Here is a 14,006-nt window from a genome sequence, read left to right as displayed (position 1 = left end):
GGGCACCTCCCCGGCGCCAGTACTCCGGCTCTTGCGAGGAGGGAAGGAAGCTGACTAGAGCGTTAAAGGAAGCTGACTCACGGGAACCCAACTCCATCGCCTGCGTACCTTGAGCTGCTGGGCCTAGGGTAGGCCTGGCCTAAGGAAGTTTTTCCTAATGTCCAAACAATCTCTTTATTGCAATGCAAGGCCAGTATGTCTTGTCTCAGTAGATAAGAACACACATCACCCTCCTCTTTATGCCACCACAACAGTCTGTTAGGATAAACTGAAGACTTGTTATCCTCGCCCCCTCCCTCCTGCTTCTTTTCCCCAGACTAAACAAATCCAACCTTCCCCACAGTCCTTCCTTTAATCGTTATGTCCACATCTTGTGAAAACGTGGTGTCCAGAATGGGACGACACACACCAGCGGAGGCCTTATCAGTGCTGAGTGGAAGAATTACTTCTCCCGCCTTGCTTGCAACACTCCTGCTAGTACTTCCAAGAACAAATGTTTGCTTCTTTGCAGAAGTATTATATTGCTGACTCGTATTTAGTTTGTGATCCACTATCAGCCCCAGACCCTTATCTATGGTACTCCTGCCTAGGGATGTAAAAACCTGTTTAATTACCCGGTTAAAAGTTAGGTTGACTAGCGTTTAACCAACTAGGCAGGATCCGGGTTGGAGCAGCTCCCAGCCTGCGTGGCTACTGGCTCTCAGTCTCTGCAATGGGGCCACCCCTGCCTGTGGGGCACCCAGGCTCCCCATGGAGCAAGACTGATCCGGATGCCAGAACAGCCCCAGCTGGCAGCAGCCTGCCTGCAGCAGGCAGGGAGCTGCTCCAGCCCCCACCAACTACTGGTTAACCAGAACCAGTAAGCATCACCCATGTAACTGGTTAACTAGTTAACCTTTCACATCCCTGCTCCTGCCCAGGCAGTCATTTCCCATTTTGTAGCTGGGCAAAGGGTTATTCCTTCCCACGCGTCGCGTCCTGCATTTATGCGTCTTGAATTTCATCCTGTTTATTGCAACCCGCGTCTCCCGCTTGTCAGGATCACCTTGACTAGTCTGCGCCTTCAAAGGGCCTGCTGCTCCCTTCGGCACGGCTCCCGCCATTAGCCAAGTCACGTATGAAAATACAGACGAGGACTGGTCCCAGGACAGGATCCCACTCAGCATGGCAGTGCTGGGCAACCTAAGCTAGTGAGTGGCCTGCCCGAGCGACCCTCCTTCATTTCAGGGGGCCACGAGAAGTCTCCCTGGCAAAGCGAGTGCTCACGGCGGTGGCGCACCCGGAACATGCAGGGCGCCGACGGAGCCGTAGCAGCGCTGGGATTGGCTGGAGGGGCAGCGCCCGGCTCTCAGCTCATGTCATGTGCAATCAGCAGGCGCCTCACTGCACAGGCCTTGGCTGGAGGCGCCTGTTGCTTTAGCAATACCAGGAGGAAAAGAGCGACGCAGACGGAAGTCAGCGGAACGGGACGAGCCGGCGCAAGCACAACGGTAAACAAAGTGTCTTGTGGCCACACCCAGAGCCCCCTGGGCTGCAGGGTGCCCACCACTGCAGTCGCTGTCCAGCTGGCCTGTGCTGGATGCTACTCCGAGTAGGATTTTCCAGTCGGCTGTGCATCAAGCCTCACAGTAGGCTCACCAGGGCTATGCTTCCCCAGTTTATATAGGAAGTCATGCGAGGCAGTAACAAAACCATTACTAAAAACGGAGTTACACCCCACACTACTACTGACGTCCGCCCCACACAGCACGTCCAGGAAATGTCAAAGGAAGATTATAGGTACTTACAAATACACTGGGAGGGTTTCAATCTGGATTTTGTTCCAGTCTCTCTCTTGTAAAACAGAGCTCAACATGCAGTATCTGCGTTTGTTACCACTTGTGTATCAGCCTTACCATGCACTGCTGGAAAGTGGCTATCCTGCCTGGAAACCTAAGTCCTCAATCACAATGTGGCATTAGATTAAAGGTCTGCACGGATGTCCAATTGCATTTATTTTTGGGGAGTAAGGGTACTTGGCAGTTATGATGATGATCTGAGGAAGTCATACTTGGGTCAATTCAATTTTGATGCTCCCTGAAGATCTAAAACTGCCAGCAAATGGAGGAAATAAAACAAATTCTGGGTCTTTTTTTGACTCACCAAAATAATCCAAGTGCTCTCAGTTCTTAAGAGCCTGTTCCTTCACATACCGTCAAGGGCCCTATACTGCGAATCTTGGCAAAACCACTTTGGACACGAACTGAAGCATCACTTGTTGCAGAGTCTCTCTGGGGATCTGCAACAAATCTCGTTGCCTCTTTCCACCTTGTCCTAAAGAGTCAGTGTCTTGCCTTTGCTTGGACACTTGGGGAACATCTCCAATTTCTCCTTCATCAATATTTAACATCCCCACTGCCAAACTCTTTGCCTTTCTTCCAGAGATCAAGCAGCTAGTTGAGGCTTGCAGCTCTGCTAGGAGATGCACACGTTGGAAGAATCTGAACTTATGTCTCTACCTGTTAATTAGCAGATGGGAAATACCTGGGAGCAGAGGAGTCACACGTAGAGAGAGCCAAGCTAGCAGAACAGTACAGTCATACAATGTGTCTCTGGTAGGACACCCACATCAGAGAAAGCAGTAGCAATTTAAAACTAGTCACATTAAGCTTGATAGGTATATAGCTAGTTTTGTTCCCTCCGCCTAAATTTTTGTAAACTCACAAAGCTCTGGGTAGGGCAGTCATCCCTGACTGTAATATACTAAAATAGCTATTTATAGAACACGTGCAGTTAGCACATACATACCTAGAGGGAGCATAGTTCAATAGTAATCTAATCCTTCCAAGTCTAAATTATATAGTTATCAGTAAATGTCAATTTCACCCCACAGGCATACTCAAAATGACAATCCTCCCATGGATAACTGAAATGAAAAGAGAACTGAAGCTTAAGAACTGAAGACTATTCATTTCATGTGTCAAAATATGCGAAGTAAATTCGTGTTTCAACAGTTGTGTAGCTTTAACTTTTTGACTCCATCTACTGTCATTAATTATTTGATTCCACCCTCAATTTCCTGCAAGCTTGAAAGTGTAAATTGATAAAAATAGATAAAATCAAGTACAGGAATTCAGTAGTGCTGGTGAGCTAGAGACCTGTTCCTCTCCAAGTGATTCCCCCACACCTTTGAATCTCCCCATTTGTAAGACACATACAGGCCACAAACACTGCACTACTTTAGTATGCAAGGCTGGATGTCACTGCAAACACTCACATGGGTCACTAACGGCAAGTCGGTCTCCAACAGGAACGGGTGCCGATTCCTGGCCATGGAAAAGAGCTTCTAGCTGCAGCATGTGAACGTCCAGGAAAAGCAATAGAAATGTAGCTGTGTTAGTCTGGGGTAGTTGAAGCAAAATGCAGGACAATGTAGCACTTTAAAGACTAACAAGATGGTTTATTAGATGATGAGCTTTCGTGGGCCAGACCCACTATTTGATCTGAGGAAGTGGGTCTGGCCCACAAAAGCTCATCATCTAATAAACCATCTTGTTAGTCTTTAAAGTGCTACATTGTCCTGCATTTTGCTTCAGGAAAAGCAACGCATCCCTGAAGACCCATGAGTAACATGGCACCGCCTTCCTAATTGGAAGACATCAGCCTCCCTCCATCACTTCAGGGAATTCAACTTATTTCTTGCTTCCCACTCAACCCCAACCAACTCAGTCTTGCTAATTGCTCTTGATTCCGGGGCTAATCTGCCTTGGTCACAAGAAGCCCGAAGTAGGGATGGAACATTTCAACTTGGCTATTTGCATCAACTATTCATTTAGTTGATAGGCACCTGCCCAGGGCTGTTGCTACACTTCAAAGGCAAAAGCACTGCGGGGAGCACAGGCCATGGGGGAGAGGGGTGGACTCAAGCAGTCCCCTGCTGACCCTGGACTCCACAGGGTGCTGCAGCTTTGAGGTGGCTCCTCCTCTTCCCCTCCCCCCCAGCTGCCTCTGATAAAAGCAGCAAGGGCTGGGGAAGCAACTAGTCAACTATCTGATAAGCATTTGCTAATGAGATAGTCGACTGGCCCTTCCCATCCCTAGCCCCAAGCGGCAGCGCTCTGCGCTGGAGGCGAAGGACGGCGCTGAAGGAGGGTCACGTAGCTGGCACTGGAGTCCAGCGATCTCCTCTGGAGCGCTCAGACACACCAATAGAGGAGCCGCGCGTAGGAGTTGGAGGGAGCAGCAGCAGCTCGTGCTCAAAAGGCACAAGTGATGCTACATTCGTTTCTTCTTAGACCTCCTGAGGTCTCTTCCAGCCCTAGGATTCTTCCCAGTCATTTACTTGAGTCAATAGTCTGGTGCTCTGGACACGGTCCACCACACAGCAGGGACACAGGTGCCTGCTCGGGGCGAGAAGACCACCCGCACTGTAGCAGCGTAATTGCTGGTCTGTGGGACTTGGGCAGAGAGTAGAGTCCACACCGGGGCAGGATTTCACAACCACTTGTCACTGCCTGCGTGAAGGGTAACGTGGGGCCAGTGGATGGAGTGGAAGGGGAAGAGATCCAGACTCAGCAGCAGCCATCTGCAACTTCACTTCCCACCTTGTCCCTGCTCCCCCCCAACCCCACGGGACTCCACTCCACCCCCCCGCGGAAGTCCATAACCCTCCCCTCCCTGTACCAGAGACACTAGTGCAGGGGTGGCCAACCTGTGGCTTGTGAACCGCATGCGGCTCTTCACCCCAGAAAGTGCAGCTCACGAAGCTGCCCCATGCGCCCCTACAAACATCCCCCAGCTTGCTGTGCTCACCGGGTGCCGGGGAGCCGTCCGGCGCGGCAAGATGGTGGCCAAAAAGCCTACCTGGGTTTTTTTTTTTTTTTTTAAAGGGGCAGTTTAACAACTCTGGCACGTGGGGACCTTCCCCCCCGCGGCCGCCCTTTCCTCAACAGTTCCTGCGGACAGGAGGCAAGACTAACGCAGGCTGTGCCTCCTCACTGTCAAGTGGAGAAGGAGGACCAGGTAGAGCTGAAGAATGGAGCATCCAAGCAACTGAACTCAACCCACAGGTCAGCTGCGTGGGGTCTTACCAGTGTGCCTACAGCACTGAAGAACTGAGAGGTACTTAAGGCACATTAACCATGGTTTGCCAACAAATCGCTGACATGATTGTGACTAACGGTGGGCTGTCATTCCTCCGGCTCAAGGCACTATTTCTAGGAAAGCAGGACCAGTTCAGAACTCAAGGTCTATAGATCAAGGACTGGATCTATGAAGTGGCAACCCAGGCAGAATACGCCCAATTGCTAACTGGTTCAACGGCCTTTGAAATTATAAACTAATTCAAGAAGATTTTGAGAGATAAAGAAAAAGTGCAGCGCTGCTTCAAAGCGGGCAGGAACAGACGCGCTGCCTTTTCACAGCAATGAAAGCCGAGCATGGGTGGGATTGCAGGCACTTTGGACATCATAGGCTATAGCACAAAACCATGAACACTGGTCCTACAATTAACAGGTTGCTGCTTTTGCGGTTGTATCCATGGTTTCCCCATGAAAGCTCACACTATCAAATGTTTGTTAGTCTAAGATGCCACAGGACTGCTCCTAGTCTGACTTTAAAAACATGGCTGCCCCTCAGACTTTTTACAGCTGCTGGGGGGCCCCTGGGACCAGTGGGGGAGGGGTTTTCGCTCTTGGAAGGGGCAGAGCTGGGGACAGCCTGCTCCCCCCCAGCCAGCCCTGAGAGCTGCTTGGAGCGTGCTGCACTCCAGCAGCGATTTAAAGGGCCTGCAGCTCTGGCCACTAGGAGCCCCGAGTCCTCTTCAATCGCTGGCCCTGGGGCAGCTGCCCAGTCGGCATACATGCAGGCAGCTCCTCTTCCGCCTCCCCTCAAAGAGCTGGCCCCAAAACGCCCTCCCCTCCCCGGGCTCTGCAAGTGGGATGGATGAGCTCTTCAAAGCGGGACAATCACGCCTCTTTCAGCACACAACTACAGCTGAGTGACTTGCTGTCTTCGTGCGAGGGATGGAACCGTGCAGCAGATTAACCGAGAAGCAAGTTTATAGGTTACATGCAACAGACCACACGCATTTCTACCCCACTCTTGCCAGGACATTTTTTAGCAGGCTGGCCAGCAGCCTGGCTCAGTCCTGGCTCATGCCGCTTCCAGAACCTACCCCCACTGTGTCTCTATCAGAGGCAGCAGCACTGGGCGACAGGCAGCCGGTCCAAAGGGGAACCGGTTTGTAAACTGGCTCCCCTCATGGACCCACTCCCAGCTGGACCCTGCACTGATACACTGGCTGTGGCTCCACCCCCAGAGACTCTAGAATAGTCGAGTAACCGATAAGAATTCATGAGGTTACTCGACTATTCAATTAACCGATATTTAACATCCCTACTTTGTACAGTCCTCAGTGTTGAGTTGCCTCTCTCTCCAGCTATTCATAATTGACTTTTCCCGGGGGGGGGGGGGGGGGAGGGGGAGAAGGGGACTGTCCCAAGAGGCTAGAAGACTTCTCTGTACTTTCCCTTTCCGTGGTACTTGCTTCCATTGCTACATCCCACACAGCGTCACCCTATACCTCATAGGTCAGGGCAACGGTGCCTGTATTTCCCCTCTGTGGTCCCCCACAGGCTGCTCAGTCCCCACCTTTCTTGGGTGGACACGCACCTCTCCCCTTCTCCTGGGAGGGTTTTTCCAGCGTGCACTGCTCCCAGCCTACAGTTATTCCCAGACGGTTAGCCACCCCAGTGCGTGCGCTTTACTTAGCCTGTAACTGCCGGCAGCTCGGAGTCACCACCCAGCTCCTCAGAAGCAGGCGTGTTCTACTGCAGAATGAGGGTTTCTGTCAAAGGTCATCCATGTTTTATTTATGCAGTAGAGCCTGTGGGGATCCAAGTCCGACTGGCTCTTCACTGGATAAAGAGAGTGAAAGAATCCTAGAACGGGAAGGGACTCGAGAGTCGAGTCCAGTCCCCTGCCCTCATGGCAGGACCCAGCACCGTGGTGCGAGACCAGGGATACTCACCATGCGGCCCACGGGTGGGAGTCAAAACAAAAAAAGTCAGTAGAATGGCCTTCGGTTGATATGTATTTTAATAGCTTATTCCTGGACTGTCATCGCATTCAGAGTGCTGTCACGGGGTGGAAGTCAAGTGAATGTTGCATTGTATTAATACCAGCAGAACTGACTTAAAGGGGGCCTGTGTATTGTGTAGTTTTGCCCTAATCTTTGTATGCATGGCTGTCAGTGTAAAAAGCTACGTACATACAACCACACTTCAGTTGCAGCTCTCGGCATGTGCTGTGAGTATCATTGTGGCCCCTGGGGCTTCCAAGGGGGAGTAGAGATCTAGACCATCCCTGACAGGTGTCTGTCCAACCTGCTCCTATATATCTCCCGAGATGAAGATTCCACAACCCCCCTGGGCAATTTATTCCAGGGTTTAACCACCCTGACAGGCAGGAAGCTTTTCCTAATGTCCAACTTACGCCTCCCTTGCTGCGATTTAAGCCCCTTGCTTCTTGTCCTGTTCTCAGAGACCAAGGAGAACAATTAGTCTCCCTCCTCCTTGTGACACCCTTGTAGGTACTTGAAAACTGCTCTCATGGCCCCTGTCAGTCTTCTCCTTTCCATGCTAAACAAGCCCAGTTCTTTCAGTCTCCCCGCCTAGCTCAAAGCCTTTATTAGAGAAATGTATTTTTAAAATAAAATAATTTTCTAGATAGTGAAAACCAAGAGAAAAGAAATGAAAGCTTCATTGGGGGGGGGGGGGGTATTAAAACAAGTTACATCTAGAGAACAAATATCTGGAGCAGCCTAAGTTTATCTGCAACTGTGATCTAGCTCAACACTGGATGAATGTAATGCTACCGCAAGCAAGTCTGCAGAAAAGAGAACACGCGGATATGGCTGAGTGATATTCATGTTGTCCGGATTTGGGAGCGGAAGACTGACCCAGGCGGAATTTTAGATTTTATCCACAAGCATGGTCGAGTTGCACAGAGATTTCACAGGACAGATTAGCACTGCTGGGTCGCAGCCCAGCAGCTCGCTACAGGGTCAGAACTGGACAGTTAAACCACACCTGCCTCTAAGAGGTCCATGGTCCTTTGGCACCACTTACAGCGGAGAGTCTCATTGAGCCGAGCGCTGTGTCTTGTCCCTGGATTCACAGAGAACAATCAAGTGAAGTGGTCAGCAGGTTGCTCATGGATGCCTGAGATTCTGCAGCCCTATGGAACCTTTCGCATTCAAATGAAAGACTCCAATGACATGGGCTAACCCTGACCATAGCCGTCTCGGCTACCTTTGTGCAGCCTCCATTCCTACACTGGCCATGCCCAGCAGCACGTCTATTCAGGTGACTGATCTCCACCTCTAGGAGCCCTCCTGTTGCCTTCTTATCGGAGCTGGAAACAGAAGTTTCAAAGTATCCCCCCTCAAAGTCTCTAGAAACAGATTTTGGTTATGCAGCTCAGCGTTGGTCTCCTGCTCCCAGAGGAGAACGATTAATCGGTTTTAAGTCAAAGCCTCAAGTAAACCAGACAACTGTTTGGACTTATGATGAACGTCCAGTACTTTGGGAGGGCTTGCCCCACCCGCCCTGTACTCAAAACAAGGCGGATTGTTTTTAAACTGGTATCGGTGATGGGGTGACCCAGTGTCCTGCTTTTAAAGGGACTGTCTTGTATTTAAGGCCTCCCAGGGAGGGGGAAGTCCCACGGCCAGTGAGGAGGTGGAGATGCAAGGCTGGTGGTGGGTGCCTGGGGCTAGCCTCTTCCCTTGCTGGTCTGTCAGCATAGCCCCAGCAACATGTGCTCCAGCTCTCACCCTGCAGGGCCCTTCCCCGGCTGGCTTCTAGCTAGCACCGGCTGCAGCAGTTGGGGAGTGCAGGGAGATGCCACGTGGCATCCAGCACCCATCAGCCCTTTACGGGCGTCTCCTCTCCAAGCTTCGCCCTCCAGCCCCGCTGCTCCTCTAGGTCGCCCTGCACACCAGGCACACCCCGTTCCCAACACTGCCCAGAGAACCAGCTCCAGACCGGAGCACCGAGCTCACTAGCCCTGGCCAGCAGGCTCCTTCCTTCCCCCAGCGCCCCAGACAGCCCAAGGCCCAGGAAGAGCCAAACCCCTCAGTGCTGGCACAAGGAAGCCCCTTGGCTGGAGCTGCAGCAAAGGGGGAGCCATTTCCGGCCTGTTCGCAACCCGATCGCCCAGGTAGGGCTGCCAGATTGTTTAACCAAAAATACCCCCCCCCATAAAGCCACCAGGAAAAAAAAAAAAAAAAGAGAAACCGAAGTTGAGGGAAGAGACCCCACACCAGCACGGCCCCTTTTTGCCAGCATCCATCTTGTTTTTCTGCTCCAGCCACAAGACAACTCCCCTGCGGAACCAGGCAAGCAGGGGGGTGGGGAGACCTGGAGGGGGTCCTGGGGCTGAGCCCGGTTGCTGAGTGTATTGTGGGGTTGCCAGCGGTCCGGTATTGTCACCTCCTGGCAGTGGGAATAAAATCAGAATACTGGACGTACATTTTAGGTGTCTGGTATTTTCTGATTTTTTTTTAACCAGACAGGAGGCAAAGATACTGGAGTGTCCGGGTCAATACTGGGCACCTGGCAACCCTACTCTCAGGGCAGAGGTTTCACCCACACTTCCCACACCTGCACCCAGGGTCTCTGTCCCAAGCGTGCTGCCCTCGTGAGCCACCTCTGGGCTGGGCTCGCTGGAGCCCTTGCAGGCAGGTTCCACAATGCATCCTAAGGCTTAACCCCTCCAGCATATGCTGGGTTCCAAGCAGCCTGGAGAAGTTAACTACCCTGACATGGTGTGTGGGCAGGAGGGGACAAGCTGCTTCCAGCCACCGGGGAGTGGTAGCGGGTGTGTGGGGGGGGGGGGGGGAGGGAGGGAGGTCTGAGATTGCATTTTTCCTCTGCTCTTCCCCGGGCCTGGAAGCAGCGCCTATCCCTTCCCCTCTGCAGTGTAGAAAGGCTGCTGCTCTAGTGAGAGCCTTTGCAGACATGGCCGGAGGGAGGGGTGCACACATGACCCTGCATTCCCCCCCACCCACATGCCAGGGAGCAGAAGAGGCAGACCCGCCCTGGGAGCCCAGCATGCCAGGCAGAAGGGGTTGGGTCAGTCACCTCCTCTCCTCCCCACCCTGTTGAGATGGGCATTTGGGAGTGTTTGTCTCATCCCTCCTTATCTATCTTAAAGCCTTAAAGATAAGGCAGCAAATAAAGAATGTGACGCTGCAGTATTTCCTTTCAAACAGGGATTCAGTCAACTTGGTGTTAATTTGAGTATTTATACAATTGATTGCTGTGAACTCGGTGAATAGGAGCAATTTTACCAGGCGTCCCATATTTAGCACAGGGAAATACGGTCACCCTCATCAAGGATTAACTGTGGTCACAAATTTACACCTGACATCACCACCCACCCCTGTCTCCCACACATACCTTTGACAGGGTGATAAGGCCACCCGGTTACAAAGGGTTACGTCAGACACAGGACGGAAGACATCTGGATCCAGAGAGCAAATCGTTTATAGGAGTATTTTCAAACGTCTCTATACTAGGGAAGTAGCGCACAGTTGTGCATGTTTGTCAACAATCTGTCAAGTCTATTCTTGGTGCCGGACAAGCGCTGTGATTCATTCGTATGGTTCAAATCTTACATTTTATAGCAATCTAAACTGTTCAGTTTGAACAAAGTAACTGACACCTATCAAAACAAGGGCCCATCTGGCCCCGGATCCTGTCTTGCAGCACTGGCCTGTGTTGGACACTTCAGAGGTAATTAAGGGAAGTAGGTAATTATTTAGTGATCCAGCCCATCACCACGCCCCAGCTTCTGGGACACTCGGAGTGGAGGCCCTGAGCATGGCAGCCAAAAGCCATTAATGGATCTATCCTCCATGCACCAACCCTTTGAACCCGGTTATACTTTTGGTCTTCACAACACTCCCTAGCAACAGTCTCCCACGCCGCCTGTTCGCTGGGTGAATAAGCGTTTCGTTTGGCTTGTTGAACCCTTCTGCCTGTGAACTAGCAGTGACCTTAACGTGTTACACGAAGGAATAACACACACTTCCTTATTCACCTTCTCACACCATCCACCATTCTCCCCCAGCCCCTTAGCTCTCTTCTAAACTGAGCAGGAGAGATTGAAATGCCGGGGACTAAGAGAAAGCTGTTCCACCCCCTAAACATTTTTACTGCCCTCCTCTGCACCTTGTCTAATTCCAACGCAGCTTTGAGCTGGAGCACACGAGACCAGAGGACAGTATTCAAAGTACCACAGATTTATACAATGGCATTATGACATTTTCTATTTCCTGGTGTCGCTTTCCTGCTGGTCCCCAACACGGTCAGCTCTGCTGACTGCAGATGCACATCAAGCAGGTGTGCTCAGAGAACTGTCCATGACAGCTCCAAGGTCCGTCTGGAGTGGTACCCGCTATTTAGATCCCATTTCCCCCATCCCCCCACAGGCACTACTGTGCATGTTGCCACTCTGCTATTTCACCACCTAGTTCTGTGAGATTGCACAGGGAGCTTCAGACTTCACCATCGAGTAGTTCTGCTCTGTATAGGCTGCAGGTTTTACCCCTTCTCCAGCGCAGGGCCCAGTAGGGATCCTGGGGGACCATTCAATTCCCCTCTTTCCATGGTGAACGCTGGCCATTTATTCCTGCCTTAATCCAGAGAGGCCCTTCCCTCTCATCCCAGGGCTGCGGAGTTTGCTTAGATCTTCTGGAGCAGGGCCTTGTTGTGGTACAAAGAGCCTGAGGCCCAGCCTGCCTGAGACCAGGGGGGTTAACTGCTACCCCAGGCCCCAGGGCAAGGCACGTGGGGGAGCTCTGCACCCCCAGAAGGGGGGGGGCATGGGGCAGTCAGCACTTAGTGCTGCCCAGACCACAGCTCTCGGAGCTGCTCTCCAGCCATGACAGCGGCTGATGAATATGCTCATCTCTAAGATGCCACAGGACCCTGTTGAGTTCACCCTTGTGGCTGTTCCTTGTCATTTCCATTTAAAACCAGCATCCTCTTTTTTAAGAGCAGTTCCTCTCTTGGGGTTAATGCTCCCGTGGCAGGTTTCTTTAGGGTTTTCACCCCCACGAGGTGCTTCAAGTGACCAGACCGTAATGTCACCCACCAGCTCAGCTCTAGACCCACTTTGCTCAGATCCCTTGTGCTACTTACACGACAGCAAGTTACCCCTCCCTGGCCGGCTCCAGGACAGTCTGCTCCACGCAGCCACCATGGTAAGGAGTCTAGAAATGCTCTGCGTCCCTCCCGCCCTGAGGGGACATGCCTGGAATCGACATGGGGATAGCAGGAATCCCTCGCCGATACGGGTTTTGGGCCTGCCTGGCCATTTCAGTCACCCTCACCAGGCCCGTCAGGCGGTCAGTAGTCCCACGCCTATCGTCTCAATAGTCAAGCAGGGAATTTCTATCCAGGAAGATTCTACATTTGATCCATTACGATGTTTCCTGTAGTTGACCCTACACTTGCTCACTCCCAGTGCCATCTTCCATTAGTACAACCTGTTCTCACTCCTGTTTTGTAGCCTAGCATTACTGCTTGTTTCACCAAGAATCCGTGGTGCCGTCTGTATTAACAGCCTCACTTAAAGCTATTAACTGAAGTTCACCCCCTTAGAATATTTCTAGCATTTTTAGTCAAGCACTTACATGAGTCAACATGCAGTGGTCTGTCCTCATGTGATGCAACTGAAGGGGATTCACTGAACTGTTTCTTTAGTTCCTACCTGTACTTGATCAATGTCTATCTTTGCCTCTTCACTAGGATATACAGTATTCCCTTTACTAAGTCCTCCCCGCTCACCCCAAGGGCTCCCTCCGAGCTGCTCCTCTGTAGCTGTCAGTTTTCCCTCAGCCCTCACTTTAGAAACCCCCAAGACCTTTTTAGTTTTACATACTAGGAATCTGGTTTGGTTTTGGTTTAGGTGGAGCCTACTCTTCCTGTGCAAGTTCCTGCTTGCCTAAGAAGGTTCCTTGGCTCCTAATAAACCTAAATCCACCAAAAAAACCCATCACCCACACCAGGAATAAGACCCTGCAGTTTTGCCTAACTGGTCTGCGCACCCCTAGCACCCTAAAATTGGCCTCCAGGATCTGTCCTTCCCTTCCCTATATCATTGGTACCTACATGTACCACAGACACTGGCTCCTCTCCAGCACTGCACATCAATCTGTCTAGACCTAGAGATGCTTCCTAGATGTGAAAGTTGCAGACTCCATCAGGAGGCATCTCTAGTCATCCCAAAGAAAACTATTACCCATCGCTTTGCAGGGGGACCACGACCATCTAAACGGACGCTCTGCTTCCACTTCCCGCAAGACACCAATACCAAAAAATAATTAATTGTTACATTTAACTTTACACACTGAAAAATCCTATTGACTTTGGTAGGATTTCCCATAGGTTATGTCTACACAACAGCGTTGATTCGGAATAACTGATGTTACGCCGAAATAAAGAGTGTGTCTGTACTGCAAGCCTTTATTTGGAAACAATGGCAAGCTTGAGAACTTCTGGCTCCAACCCCTGTAAACCCTCATTTTATGAAGAGTAAGAGAGTTCTTCCTTAGACTTCCTGCTGCGTAGACAGCACCAAAGCCGAATAGGCTATTTCGGCTTGAGCTGCATCAGTTGCATACCTGATGTTGCATAGCTGAACTTGATTTTTGCCCTGCTGTCTAGACGTGCCCATTGTGTGTAAAATTAAACAGGCACTTAAGCGTTTGCAGGACCTGGTCCAAAAAGACAAGTGCAGGGTTGTGCACCCCTTGTATCCGAGTCCTGGTCACAGACTAAGATGAAAAGACCAGACAACAGAAAATTGTTTAGGCTTCCTTAATGTAAAGATCATGATTCAATCTGAAAATTACCAGATAACTATGGTGACGCTATTTAATACAAAATAAAGTCTGCAACAAAAAAGATGACTGGAATGGAAAGAGAAGCTGTACATGTAAGCGAAAAGTTCCGTAT

The 14,006-nt window shown here is 51.0% G+C and overlaps 1 protein-coding gene across 5 annotated transcripts in view; it reads right to left on the bottom strand.

Moving 5' to 3' along the window:
* The window catches only part of VDR (vitamin D receptor), a 91,667-nt gene that overhangs the window by 64,935 nt on the left and 12,726 nt on the right, over positions 1 to 14,006 (bottom strand). The window lies entirely within an intron of this gene.

Source organism: Pelodiscus sinensis, chromosome 19 (assembly GCF_049634645.1).
Source record: "Pelodiscus sinensis isolate JC-2024 chromosome 19, ASM4963464v1, whole genome shotgun sequence".
NCBI lineage: Eukaryota > Metazoa > Chordata > Testudines > Trionychidae > Pelodiscus > Pelodiscus sinensis.
The sequence above is the reverse complement of the archived record's forward strand: the minus strand, read 5'-3'. Positions and strand labels throughout refer to the sequence as shown.